Below are 12,648 nucleotides of genomic sequence, written 5' to 3'. Positions count from 1 at the left end.
TCTTAACTTCACACAAACTTTACCTCAAACTCAAAGTCTAACCCCTACCAAGACCAAGACCTCTACCTTGCCAAACACTATAATATTTGTAATTCTTATTAGATCGTGTTATATTGGGGGTTCAAAACTTAAAAAACTAAAAGAATTCAGAAAAATAAGTACTCTTATTAATATACAAGCTAAGAAGTGCACACTATGCGTGCATAGTGTAAATATTCTTTTTTTTTATTTATAAATTAATCAGTAATATAATTTATTGCATGTATAAAATGTAGTCATACATAAACTTATTAATATTAAAAATTCAATTAAAGTGTCAATTGTCTAGGTTTAATTTACAGCTTTTTAGGATTTTTATTTGACTTTTATCTCATTTTAATAGGAAGTTAGTGTGAAAATCAATATACTCGTAAATAAAGTTTGTTATGCTCCGTTTAAAAAGAAAAAATTATGTTATTCTTTTTAAATTTCCTTGGACTTTATATTTTTTTATGGCAAAATATCAAAAAAATTTATTATTCAATAAAATCAAAATGCAAATCTATTTATTATTAATAAATATGACCTAAATTTAGAATAAGGTTAACCAAGTATTATTCTTTACAACTTGTCTGATTGAATAACACGTGCTCCTTTGAATATATAAATTTTTCCTTCTTCAACTCATTTTTCAAAGTGATCGACATTTTTTTTCCATAGATTAAACACTGAATTGATTCTCCCTTGAAAGAACAGAAAAAAAATTATTTCATAAAACGTTAAAACTAAATATAAAAGTAAAAATATTTAAGATAGAATATCTGGTTTTTAATACTTACTGTAATATCTATTAGTACCATCTTCCATATCTTTTCACCTCGATTAAATATTCAACATTATAGAGACAAGATACGTGAATGGTGGATAGATAGTTAACATGTTGAATATGGTTGTAAAGGAATAGAATTAAAATTGTACGTGATGATATATAATGAAGAGAAAATACTATCTAACAATACGTAATGTAGTTTGTTCCTCCTTAGTCGTAACTTTTTAATTTAAGTCATCTAATAATACGTAGATAATTTCCATAATAAACGTAGTTTGTTCTTTTAAAATTTTTTTTGGATAGAATTTTCTTCAAATTGTGAATATAGTTAGTAACAAACGTAGTTTGTTCATTCTTAATCGTAACATTTTAATATAAGTCATCTAATAATACGTAGATAATTTCCATAATAAACTTAGTTTGTTATTTGGATAGAATTTTCTTCAAATTGTGAATATAATTTTTTTTGGAAAAATTGAAAAGAATAATCCTACCTTTGACACATCTTAACAAAACAATCTCACCTTTACGTATTCCGGAAATAATCCCACCTTTATACCCCATATTCTCAAAACAAGCCTTTTACCTGTTAGTGAAATTGGTAACCTGTTTAGAAGGTATTTTACTACGTGTCGTCTTCTATTTCATTTATGTTATTTTTTTTAAAAATAAGAAATAAACAAAAGTATTAATAATCCTTAGCTTCTTCTTCCTTACCCTGCTGGAGTCCCCTCCCTCCCCGGACCCAGTCGCCCGTCGGAACAGCCTGACCCAACCGCCCTTCTTGATTCCTTCCCCTTCCCCGATTCCCTTCGCTTCCCCGTTCCCCCTTCCATTTCCCCTTCCTCGATTCCCTCCCCTGCCGGACCGATGCCGCCGAACCCAAACGCCGATTCTCTCCCCTGCCAAACCCAATTGGCGTCGTTGATCAAGTTTTGGGCCGGACAGAGGCCTGATTCCTTTCGTCGTTGGACCGAGCCTCCATGTCCAATCCCCACCCCAAATCCCCTCCACCAAAAATTGAAACTGAAGGTGAATCACCGAAAATTGTCAAATTCTGCCGTTGAAATGCTCGAAAGCAACGATCCATGGAATAAAAACAAAGATGGAAAAATGGCGTCAAAGAGATCGGTTACAAAACGCGGTTGCCATTTCGAAACCTCGGAGCTTGACCGAAACGGAATCAATGGCGATTAAGATCTCATCTTTTCAATCTCTTTGCACACTACTATGATGGCAGTTGAGATCAGGTAGGGGGTAGGATGGTGGTTGTTCAGGAGAGTTGGGGATTTGTGACTTTGGGTGGTCGTGGCTCAGGTGGCGGGCTAGCGCTGGGGTTGCATCTCAGGTGATCATTTTGGTGGTGATGGTGGGAGGGTGGTCAGTTTAGTGGTAATGGCCATGGTGGTTGAATGAAGGGGGTGTGGTGGAAAAAGAAGAATAAAAAAAATTAAAAATAATTTAACTTGCAAAACAGGTTGAAAGTAAAAAGGCTTGTTTTAAGAATATGAGGTGTTAAGGTTGGATTATTTCTAAAATACGTAAAGGTGGGATTATTTTGAAAAGATATGCCAAAGGTGGGATTATTTTTTTCAATTTTTCCATTTTTTTTTACTTTCTAAAAAAGGTTGTAGCATTCTAATTCTGTACTTATTTTTTTACGTTCTAAAAAATGTTATGGACTTGTGGTATTGTAATTCTTTACGTAAAAAAGGTTGTATGATTCTAATAGGAAAATTTTCCAATTCCAGCCATTTAACGTTTGTACGGTTATTTCATGAAATGCCACTGAGAAATTGCAACATTCACCAAATGCCATGAACCTTTTCAAAATTCACCAAATGCCACCGAGTTTTAAAAAAATTCACCGAGTGCCATTAATGACTGACAGTCGTTAGTTGACCGTTAGTTGACCCCATCATTTGCCACGTGTCATCTTCTAATTGGTCCGATTTTTAAAATAAAAAATAAATAACAAAAAAATTAAAAAAACAACAAAAAAAATTTTAAAAAAAGGAACTCAGAGGTGGCCAACCACCACCTCCTCCCTGTCGTCGAGCCCCCTGCCCACCCCAAAACCCTAGCCACCACCACCCCCTGCCGCCGGGGCTAGCACCGGAAGGTGCGCCGGCAGCCGGCGACCCCTCCCCTTCCCCTCTCTTATCCTGTCGCGACCCTCTAACCCGCGAAACCCCACCCCCTCTTCCTCCACCTCCCCGAAACCCCAAAGCTTGAGGAACATCATTTCTTCACCAAATTTTATTAAACTTGTACCAATATGTTCACAATTCAACATACAATCAATTAGAGAAAACAATTTTGCGAATTGCTTCACCAAACTCTAAATTCTTTTTTTTTTAAAAAAATTCATTGTTTTTTTTAATTTGTTTTAATTTTTTGTTATTTTTTTATTTATTTTTTATTTTAAAAAATGGACCAATCAGAAGATGACACTTGGCAAGTGATGGGGTCAACTAACGGCTGTCAGTCATTAATGGCACTCAGTGAATTTTTTGAAAACTCGGTGGCATTTGGTGAATTTTGAAAACGTTCATGGCATTTGGTGAATTTTGCAATTGCTTAGGCATTTCATGAAATAACCGAAGTTTGTATTTTGTAATTGCGGCCATTTAAAAAAAAAATTGCAAATTGCAGCCCAAAAGTTCTTATAAATTGTAAATTGCAACCCAATTCAACTTTTTCATCGATTTGCGTGTCGAAAAATATTTGACTAATGTTTTTGGGGCCATTTTAGCTCTTAAGGGTCCGAATTGAGCTCGTAATTAGCAAAATAATAACGTAAGTGCCTCGTTTTGCGTAACAAAAATGTATCGATTTGTGGGCAACTATTTTTTGATGTAAAAACGAGACACTTACGTTTTTTTTTTTGCCAATTTCGAGCTCAATTTGGTCCCTTAAGATCTAAAATGGCCGCTAAAACCTTTATCGAATATTTTTTGACTCGCAAACCGATGAAAAAAATTAATTAGGTTGCAATTTACAATTTATAACAACTTTTGGGCTGCAATTTACAATTTTTTATTTAAATGGCTGCAATTTGCAAAATACTAACTTTAAATGGCTACAATTTGCAAATTTTCCATTCTAATATTTGTTTTTTTATGTTCTTAAAATGGTTGAAGAATTTTTTTTTAAAATTTAATATAATGTAATATTGTTATTGTGAGAAGGGTATTTTTGTCCAAGGAAGTTATGTACCAAAATTTACCCTTGGCTTTAAAGATGTACATAGACAAAGGATAAATTAAATAAAAACAAAAAGAGAGCTAAGCTAAGAACTACACAAAGATGAGAATTATTTGCTTTAGTTTAGTTAATTAATTTCTTAACAGAAACAAAAAATACAAAGATGAGAATTACTGAGTGGAATAGTAAGAATACTGAATTATTAAGAATTTATGATATACGAATTGAAGTATTTACCAGTATAATGCTTATATCATCAACAAAGTCCTTTTCAACGAAAAAATTCAGAAATATTGATTTGAGTTGGTAGGTGTTGTTCAATCGTATTCATAATAATAGCTTCTTTTTTATTTGTGAGAATATAACAAGAATATAATGTATTATTATAAAGAATTAGGAAGGATGGAGTTGAGCACTTGAGCTTAGTTTTCACAAATTCTTAAATTTTCATTAAACAAAATTTTTGTTGATGTGTTTGCTCATTTATTTGGACTGCTTCAAATGAGCAAAATATATCACTAACTTGTCAAACCCATCAACTTTGGTACATAGGGAGCCCTATTATTAGTACAGTATTATGGATGAATAGCATTTTGTTTGGAATCTCAATTCAATTACCATAAATGAGAAGGTGCTAAAAAATTGTATTTGATGTAAGAGCTAAAATAAAATTTAAGGTTAAAAATTAATTGAAATTGAGTTGCTATTATATATACCATCTCAATTTAAGGTGTTGAAATTTTCAACTACTTTTTCAATTTGCTTTAGCTATTTTATAAGTTATAGCTCTATTTCAGCAATGTTCCCAAATATAGTCTTAATTGTATATTTATTACGTTCTTGGTGAAAAACTGAAAAGGGCGGTAATTACTAGCAATTTCAAAAAGGTGATGTCAATTAATTTAGTTGGTTAAATTTTAGAAGAAAAGATTTACATGAATAATTTCATCTTTTGTTAATTCTCAGTTAATAATCACTAGTAGAAAAAATTAAATAGGCACCCCCCCTATAGCACCGGTTCTTAAAAATCGGTGCCAAATAAAACGGGCGGGACCAAAAAAATTAAGAGTTGGCACCGGTTCTAACCAAAACCGGTGCCAAGCATGCAATTAGCACCGGTTCAAACCGGTGGCAACTTGTAAAATTAAAAAAAAAAAAAAAGATGGGGAAGGAATTGGCACCGGTTCTACTTAAACCGGTGGCAAGTAAGGTAGTTAGAACCGGTTCAAACCGGTGCCATTTAAAAAAAATAAAACGCGGGTTTTGCTGGGTTTTGCTGCTTCAACTTGGTTCAACGGCATTCTTTCTTCATTCCTCGTTTTGGCTTCAAAAATTCCCAGACATTTTTGCCCTATTCTTTTATCCCTCCATCTCCATTGAAAGGCTGTGCGAGCTTTCTCCTCTCCATTGAAGCAGTTAACCTAAGCGACCTTACTCACATCTTTCATTCAATTCAATTCAATTTTCTGAATTCCCTCTTCCCAAACCCTTCCTCCATTGAAGCTTCCATTGAAGCTTTTGCCTCCTCATGCACGCAGCCTGTCTGGGCTTTGTTCTTCTCCTCACGCACGCACTCAGTTCTTCTCTTCTGCCTCCCTCCATGCATTATTGAAGCAACTTCGACCTAGGTAAGTAATAACGCTCCTCCATTCACTTAGCTTCTCCATGTATTGCATTAAAACCATTGTTGGGTTTTATGAGGAATTGGTCTTTAGTTTAATATTTGTAAGTTTCTTGTAATTGCTAGGGTTTGTCAATTACTACTTAACTACTCCATTAAACGCGCAAGGCTCCCCCTTCATTAAACGCACAAGGCTGCCCCTCCACAAATGTAAGTCCTTTGTAGTTGTTATTGTTGTTGTTTATAAGCTGAGAATTCTATCTAGTACAAGCTACATTTATCTATAATTCTAAATTGTTATCTTACTCTAACTGTCCTTGTTCTTGCTCACTAATATCATTTTTATCTTTTCCCTTAATCTGGTTTTCTATTTGTGTTCTATATAGGCTATAATGAAAAAGATTTAGAGGAATTTTTGGGCGAAGCATTGACCTTGGCATTGACCTTCTAGTTGAGAGTGTTGAGACTTTATAAGTACTCGGGTGTATATATATAACTTTATGTGCTATATATAAGTTCTTGTTTGCACACTTTTGTGGAGATGGTGTATGATATAACTTTAGTGCAACTTCTATCATGATGTGTGATTAATCCATTGTATGTTTGATTGATTGCATGTATCATCATATGCCTAGATACCCGTTCAAGGCTTTCTCATTAGGAGAAAGTCTTGAATAGTCCCCGGTTGGGACTGTTCTTGAACGTTTACTCTCACTTAGGCGATGAATGTATGTCTTTTTTTGCGATTTTAAGGAACATCTTGGCTTACCATTTCCTCGATCACCATGTTCTCTGGGTACATATGTGGGTAAGTAATTACCTGCGTCGTGTACTTGGAGAACTGGGGGGAAATGCTGCCGGATTTTCCTTAAAATTGGAAAGTCGACATACATTCACTAGTGAGAGTAAACGTTCAAGGATGGGTTAGGTTGGAGTGATAAGGACCCTTTGGAAGCATATATGCATTTTTGTATCTATATGCATGAATGTTATATGCATGTTGTGTGTTTGAATTTGATTTACATATATAATAGATGGTAGCAATTATACATGATTCGTAATATGATTCCATGTTTAGAGACAATTTACTTAATGGAGAAGGATCGTGGCTGGATGTATGGTAGACGTGATACATTGGAATTCTTTAATGGGGCTCAAGAGTTTTGCGAGAGGGCTTCATCTTATCAGCGCAGAATGGGTTTCGATTGCCTCTATTGTCCTTATGTTGATTGTAATAATGTGAAGGTGGTCAATAGTGTTGATATCATTAGAGATCATGTAGTTTGTCGTGTGGATTTAGCACGGTGAAGAAGGAGAATACAGTGGGGATGTTATTGGGAATGATGTGCATGATGATAGAAGTAATGACATTTGTGTGGACGAGGAATACAAGAATGATGAACATATTGTTGATACTAGTGCTGAGGATGGATTTAAGGATGATCATGTGGATGAGGTCGAGGATGAAGGGGTGGATGAGATGATGTGTGGTTTTGAAGGTGACGTGTTTGTGTCATTATCGGAGGCTTCTAAAAAGCCTTTGTATCCTGGGTGTAAAAAATACTCTAAACTATCAGCCGTGCTAACACTTTTTAACATTAAGTCGAAGCATGGGTGGACGGACAATAGTTTTACTTCTTTGTTGAGCGCGTTGAGTGAGATGTTGCCCGACGGGAATGAAATTCATAAGTCTTACTATTACGCTAAAAAGCTCATGTGTCCATTTGGTTTGGAGTATAAGAAGATACATGCATGTCCTAATGATTGTATTCTTTATCGAAATGAATATGAAAAATTGGAGGAGTGTCCACGATGTAAGAAGTCGCGCTACAAGCACATGAGTTGCAATGCTGGGAAGAAGGGACCGCCTGCTAAGGTGTTGTGGTATCTTCCCATTATTCCAAGGTTTAAGCGTCTATTCTCAACACCAACAGACGCTAAAAACTTGAGGTGGCATGCAGAGGGAAGAAAGAATAATAGAATGCTGAAACATCCAGCCGACTCCCCGCAATGGAAGAACCTTGATATCAAGTTTGGAGAATTTGGTGATGAAGTTAGAAATTTAAGGCTTGGTTTGTGCACGGACAGGATAAATCCATTTGGCACTCTTAGTACCCAACATAGCACATGGCCGGTACTGTTAGTGATCTACAATTTGCCTCCTTGGTTGTGTATGAAACGGAAATACGTAATGCTTTCTCTATTGATATCGGGGCACCAGCACCAGGCACCAGTGCACTGCACCAGCACCAGCGCACCAGGCACCAGGGCACTGCACCAGCACCAGTGCACCAGCACCAGTGCACCAGTGCATTAGCACCAGGCAGCAGCAGCACTGATGCAGGCAGCAGGCAACACTGGTGCAGGCAGCAGCTGTGCAGCAGTTCTGTTGCTGCGCTGTTCCGATGTTGCTGTTGTTCAGTTTTTCATTAGTTGTTTTGCTCTTCTCTTTTTTTTGTTCTACTTCTTTCTTACAAGTGATATTCCAAATTGGTGCAGGAAGAGACCCGTTGTGAAATTCTTCACCCGGGTGAATCGCTTAGTGGAGCTTTGAATTTTGTTGCATATGGTAGTGCACAACCGGCCGAACAAGGTACGGTCCATTTGCGACCGCTTCGACCTAAGCATTATTCGGTCGGGATCCATTCTGTGGTTGCCGGGTTCGAGGACATCCTAATACCTGTGCCCGTAGAGGAGGATGAGTTTCCTTACACTTTGGGAGGCAAAAGGTAGTTTTGTGCAATGGCCATGTGCTTGGATACGGTTGATGAACTAGGTAATTAAGATTTAAAGTTCACGCTTTACTCCCAAGAGTTGGATGAAATTCTTTTCTAACCATTTGTGTGATTTGTCTTATTAGCCATCGAGGAAAAGCCAAACTCCAAAGAAGAGGGTGGAGGGGCCAAAAAGCATTGATCAACCGATGCCAAAGAAGAGGAGTGAACATGGCTCGGTGAGTAGAAAAGCATCGAACAAGAGCTCTTCACGAGGTTCAGCTATGCAAGCTACTCCACTAGTTGAAGACACGGTGCTTCAATCGCTCTCTAAGGAGTTAACTTATCTGCACAACCGTGTTTGCGTGTTGCCTAGTGACAGCCCCATTCAAGTTCCACTACCTAAGGAAATGTTCCACTACGATGATGATGCAATGGCATGGCTATTCAAAGAAGATGTGAAGGAATTTCTAAGTGGTGCAATGCTTAACATTTCCCTCATTCAAATATGCGTCAGGTAATTCAACTACTACTCAATTTATGTTATTCAGTTTAGTGGTGATTGACGGTTGGTTTTCGATTAACATTCTATTGTCATGCATGCAGAGCACTCCAGGAGCACTTATGGGAGCTTGGTTCTCCATGTCAAATTGGGTGGTTATGCCCTGAGCAGATCTCCACTGCTAGAATCTTAGGCAACCATGCTGACATGTTGTACTATGTTGAACGTGGTATCAAGGAATCAGTGCATGCGGGAGACATGTTTATATTTGCCCCATATTATGAGGAGTACGTCAGATTATGCTTGTCAAATTCATTTGTTTTCCCAGTTTATATGTTGTACTTGCCTAATTATTGATTTGTTTGTCTCGTGTGAATGTATGTACGTAGTTATCATTGGACCCTACTGGTGATTTGTGTTTCCAGTAACACAATCTTCTTCTTTGATTCTGCTCAGTTACCTCAACTAAGAAAGCGCCTCGTGAAGTCCATACTGCAAAAGTAAATATACATAGCTTCACCTCTTGTTATTGATTATCATAACCTAACTCGTATATATTAATTATACTAATCAAATTTGAACTTACATTTTTATGTAGTGTTACGAAGAAGATAAATTCTCGAGCTCCTCGAGGTCCTACATGGAAATCACCAATGGTAATGCCACATGATATTGTGATTTTCGTAATATACAATGCGTAAGATGTTGCTAATTTGCTATGTATGTTTGATTCATGTACTTTCTTCCTCATGTTAGTGCACACAACAAGATAACGGAGTTGATTGTGGCCTATACGTGATGAGATTCATGTTTGACATAGTGAGTCATTGTACAGACACACAACAGCTTGAAGAGGTATGCCATTTTGGTTGAAATTGCGTTCCAAAACTCCTTAATTGCTATTTTCTTGTAATTTCAAACCTTTTCCATCTATAAATAAGTAATAAAGACATGTTACGCCTATTTATGAGTTCACTAGACAAGAAATGTAGGAAATAGGCATCCTAGTAGTCAAAATGGCCTTACTCGGGCCATTTTGGTTCAAAATGCGTTCTAAAACCACTTAATTGCTATTTTCTTGTAATTTCAAGCCTTGGTCATCTATAAATAAGTGATAAAGACATGTTATGCCTATTTATGAGTTCACTAGACAAGAAATGTAGGAAATAGGCATCCTAGTAGTCAAAATGGCCTTACTCGTGCCATTTTGGTTGAAATTGCGTTCCAAAACTCCTTAATTGCTATTTTCTTGTAATTTCAAGCCTTGTCCATCTATAAATAAGTGATAAAGACATGTTATGTCTATTTATGAGTTCACTAGACAAGAAATGTAGGAAATAGGCATCCTAGTAGTCAAAATGGCCTTACTCGGGCCATTTTGGTTCAAAATGCGTTCTAAAACCCCTTAATTGCTATTTTCTTGTAATTTCAAGCCTTGGCCATCTATAAATAAGTGATAAAGACATTTTATGACTATTTATGAGTTCACTAGACAAGAAATGTAGGAAATAAGCTTCCTAGTAGTCAAAATGGCCCAACTCGGGCCATTTTGGTTGAAATTGCGTTCCAAAACTCCTTAATTGCTATTTTCTTGTAACTTCAAGCCTTGGCCAACTATAAATAAGTGATAAAGACATGTTATGTCTATTTATGAGTTCACTAGACAAGAAATGTAGGAAATAGGCATCCTAGTAGTCAAAATGGCCTTACTCGGGCCATTTTGGTTGAAATTGCGTTCCAAAACTCCTTAATTGCTATTTTCTTGTAATTTCAAGCCTTGGCCATCTATAAATAAGTGATAAAGACATGTTATGACTGTTTATGAGTTCACTAGACAAAAAATATAGGAATAGGCATCCTAGTAGTCAAAATGGCCGTACTCGGGCCATTTTGGTTGAAAATGCGTTCTAAAACCACTTAATTGCTATTTTCTTGTAACTTCAAGCCTTGGCCATCTATAAATAAGTGGTAAAGACATGTTATGCCTATTTATGAGTTTACTAGACAAGAAATGTAAGAAATAGGCATCTTAGTAGTCAAAACGGCCTTACTCGGGCCATTATGGTTCAAAATACGTTCTAAAACCCCTTAACTGTTATTTTCTTGTAATTTCAAGCCTTGGCCATCTATAAATAAGTGATAAAGACATGTTATGCCTATTTATGAGTTCACTCCTACTAACTTACGTTTTGTGTATGTATTCCAAGTTTTGCAAGGGACAAACGGGAAATCCGTTCACGAACGAGGAACTCAATGTAATTCGAGACATGTTGGCGGCCTACATCACATTTAATTTGTAAACATCATTTATTTCTGTTTTAACTAGTTTAGTGTACTACATTATTACTAATTAATTATGTTTGTTTGTAGTTATGACACATTTTTCTAATTAATATCATATTTTGGGATTGTTATCAATATTTATGTCCTTGCATTTTTATTATTTTCAATTATTATTATTATTAATATATTAATAATACTAATTATTATTAATATTATAATAATAATAATTATAATAATTAATATTAATATTAATATTATAATAATAATAATTATTATTATTATTAAAATTAATAATAATAGTAATAATAATAATAATTATTATTATTATTAATTATCGGTATTATGTACATGATCTCATTATTATTATATTTATTAGTATTAATATTAATATATATTATTGCCGAAAAAAAAAAACAAGTCAAAGGCACCGGTTCAAGCTCAAAATCGGTGCCTATTACATTGAATTTATTAAAAAAAAACTGGCGCCATTGAAGTTGGCACCGGTTTTGAACCGGTGCCAAATTTTTGAGGATTTGGCATCCCTCAAATCCCCAACGATTCAAAACCGGTGCCTTAGGGGGGGTTTGAACCGGTGCCAAATTAGCTTTTTCGTCTAGTGAATCTTAAGTTTTGATTATTGGGGGAAAATCTCTAGTTTCAGAGACTGTGAATTTTCTAAGCGAGTTTGGGCTTCTAGCTTCATTGGAATCAGAATTGGGGCCCAGGAGCACCTTCCCCTGAATCAGTGGGCTCAGAACTAGATTCATTAGTCATTACCTAGGTAAGATGGATAACGATGGAGGGAGTCGTGTTTTACAAATCCTATTAGTCACCCGTAGTATATGGCTAGAATGGAATAGAGTGGTCTTCAAAGGGTATTAACCAAATGCGTACAGGTACATAAAAATGGGAGAGGAGATGTCTATTTTAAGGGGAAGTAGGTTTACCATCCTTCGGAAGGTTGTTAAGGAAGAGCCGAAAGAACTCCCTGGTTTCGAGCGAGACTGTTTAGTTTCCTTTATTGGGTCCCAAATGTGTGAGTCTCACGAGATTCTCAAGTGCAGAATTTGCATGCTTCAAAGATCATTTTGCATGGATCGTTCGAAATTAGTTTCTGATATGGAAAAATAGGCTCTTAAAAGTGGACATTGAAGAGTTTCTCTGCTTCACGGATCCAATTTTTACTTTGGGGTATCCACTCAGGTCTGGTTTGCGCTATAAACCAAGGAATTTGGCATATCCAGCTAAGAGTGTATGGAGATAGAAAAAACAGTGAAGACATTTTCAACTCGACTGATTTCAATGTGCCGGGAAGATTTTTTTTCTTTTTTAGGAAGATCCAGCTATTATCAAGAACTCTCCACTGTTTTCCTGTTGTATGTAGCGATAGATATAGATGGAATGAGGTTAGTAGGGGTTAAGATTTTTATGACCTTGGCACTATGTTTTAGGTTCTTGTGCCTGTGTTTTTCTCCTTGTAAAAAAAAAAAGGAACTATTGATAGAGAAGTTAC

Source organism: Chenopodium quinoa, unplaced genomic scaffold (genome assembly GCF_001683475.1).
Source record: "Chenopodium quinoa cultivar QQ74 unplaced genomic scaffold, ASM168347v1, whole genome shotgun sequence".
Classification (NCBI taxonomy): domain Eukaryota; kingdom Viridiplantae; phylum Streptophyta; class Magnoliopsida; order Caryophyllales; family Amaranthaceae; genus Chenopodium; species Chenopodium quinoa.
The sequence above is the reverse complement of the archived record's forward strand: the minus strand, read 5'-3'. Positions refer to the sequence as shown.